At 39.1% G+C, this 2,695-nt stretch overlaps 1 pseudogene; it reads left to right on the top strand.

The window, feature by feature from the left end:
* The first annotated feature begins 938 nt into the window (after positions 1–938).
* LOC133082626 (small ribosomal subunit protein eS1-like) lies at positions 939–1,764 on the top strand (annotated as a pseudogene).
* The last annotated feature ends 931 nt before the right edge of the window (positions 1,765–2,695 follow it).

Here is a 2,695-nt window from a genome sequence, read left to right as displayed (position 1 = left end):
GTCCTACAGAGTGAAGTAAGTCAGAAAGCGAAAAACAAATACCGTATGTTAACACATATATATGGAATCTTAAAAAAAAAAAAAAAAAAGTCATGAAGAAACTAGGGGCAAGACGGGAATAAAGACGCAGACCTACTAGAGAATGGACTTGAGGATATGGAGAGGGGGAAGGGTAAGCTGGGACAAAGTGAGAGAGTGGTAGTGTATATATGGACATATATACACTACCAAATGTAAAATAGATAGCTAGTGGGAAGCAGTCACATAGCACAGGGAGATCAGCTCGGTGCTTTGTGACCAGCTAGAAGGGTGGGATAGGGAGGGTGGGAGGGAGGGAGACGCAACAGGAAAGAGATATGGGGATATATGCATATCTATAACTGATTCATTTTGCTATAAAGCAGAAACTAACACACCATTGTAAAGCAATTATACTCCAATAAAAATGTTAAAAAAAAATGTCAGGCAAAGTTTTAGTGTTCTTATATATATGTATATATATTTAAAGATGGGTCTCGGGGCTTCCCTGGTGGCGCAGTGGTTGAGAATCTGCCTGCCAATGCAGGGCACATGGGTTCGAGCCCTGGTCTGGGAAGATCCCACATGCCGCGGAGCAACTGGGCCCGTGAGCCACAACTACTGAGCCTGCGCGTCTGGAGCCTGTGCTCCGCAACAAGAGAGGCCGCGATAGTGAGAGGCCTGCGCACCGCGATGAAGAGTTGCCCCCGCTTGCCGCAACTAGAGAAAGCCCTTGCACAGAAACGAAGACCCAACACAGCCAAAAATAAATAAATAAATAAATAAATAATAAAAAATTAAAAAAAAAAAAAAAAAAAAAAAGATGGGTCTCAAATAGGCCAGGAAGACACTCACATATGTCAGGAAGAGGGTCAGACAAGTCAGGGAGAATCTCAAATAGGAAGGGAAGGATCAAAAACATGTCTGGATGGAGAAGTCAGAAAGAGTCTCAAAACCTAGGAAGGGCTCTGAGCAGCACCTTGACAGTTGGCAGGAACAAGCACCTAATGAAAGGCAGCAAAAAGGGAGCCAAGAAGAAAGTGGTTGATCCAATTTCTAAGAAAGACTGGTATGATGTGAAAGCACCAGCTGTGTTCAATATAAGAAATGTTGGAAAAACACTAGTCATGAGAACTCAAGGAACCAAATGATATCATGTTTTTGAAATGAGCCTTGCTCATCTGCAGAATGATGCAGTTGCATTTAGAATACTCAAGCTAATTACTGAGGATATTCAGGGCAAAACTGCCTGACTAACTTCCATAGCATGGAGTTTACCTGGGACAAAATGTGCTCCATGGTAAAAAAAATGGCAGCCCATGATTGACGCTCATGTCAATGTCAATACTACTGAAAGTTATTTGCTTTGTCTATTTTATTTAAAAATGCAACAATTAGATTTGGAAGAGGTCTTATACTTAGCACCAACAGGTCTGCCAAATCCAGAAGAAGATGATGGAAATCATGACCCTAGAGGTGTAGACAAATGACTTGAAAGAAGTGGTCAATAAATTGATTCCAGACAACATTGGAAAAGACATAGAAGAGGTTTGCCAATGTATTTATCCACTCCATGATGTCTTTGTTAGAGAAGTAAGGATGCTAAAGAAGCCCATGTTTGAATTGGGAAAACTCATGGGGCTTAATTGTGACGGTAGTAGTTCTGGAAAATCTACTGGGGATGAGGCAGGTACTAAAGTTGAACAAGCTGATGGATATGAGCCACCAGTCCAAGAATCTGTTTAAAATTCAGACTTTTAGTGGTGACAAATAAAAAGTCTTATTTGTGACCAAAAAGAAGGAAGGATCTCAAACATGTCAAAAAGTGTCTCAGTCTGACAGGAAGACTCTTAAATAGTAAGGAGGAGTCTCAAACACCTCAGAAAAGGTCTCAAGCAAGTCAGAGTGGAGTGTGTTGTTTAATTTCCTCTTATTTGTGAGTTTTCCAAATTTCTTTCACTTATTGATTTCTAATATCATTCTGCCGTGATTAGAGAACATACTTCCTATTATTTCAATCCTTTTATTTACTTATTAAATTTTTTTATCAGGGTATAGTTGCTTTATAATGTTAATTTCTGCTGTACAGTGAAGTGAATCAGCTATATGTATACATATATCCCCTCTTTTTCGGATTTCCGTCCCATTTAGGTCACCACAGAGCATTAAGTAGAGTTCCCTATGCTATACAGCAGGTTCTCATTAGTTATTTATTTTATACATATTAGTGTATATATGTCAATCTCAATCTTGCAGCTCATCCCATTCCCCCCTTCGCCCCTTGGTGTCCATACTTTTGTTCTCTATGTCTGTGTCTCTATTTTTGCCTTGCAAACAGGTTCATCTGTACCATTTTTCTAGATTCCACATATATGCGTTAACATATGATATTTGTTTTTCTCTTTCTTTGAAGTTTATTTTCTGGCCTAACATATGGTCTTATTTGGAGAATGTTTCTGTGCACTTGAGAAGAATTTATATTCTGCTGTTATTGAGTGAAGTGTTCTATGGGTGTCTGTTTAGTTGGTTTATAATGCTGCTCAAGTGCCTTATTTCCTTGTTGATCATCTGCCAGTTAGGCCTTCTGCCTAATTTTTCTATCCATTATTGACTGGGGGCTATTGAAGTTTCCATTATTGTTGACTTGTCTATTTCTCCCTTAATGTTTGTCAATTTT

The sequence above is a fragment of the Eubalaena glacialis genome, chromosome X, assembly GCF_028564815.1.
Source record: "Eubalaena glacialis isolate mEubGla1 chromosome X, mEubGla1.1.hap2.+ XY, whole genome shotgun sequence".
NCBI classification, from domain to species: domain Eukaryota; kingdom Metazoa; phylum Chordata; class Mammalia; order Artiodactyla; family Balaenidae; genus Eubalaena; species Eubalaena glacialis.
This window is presented reverse-complemented; position numbering and strand designations above follow the sequence as displayed.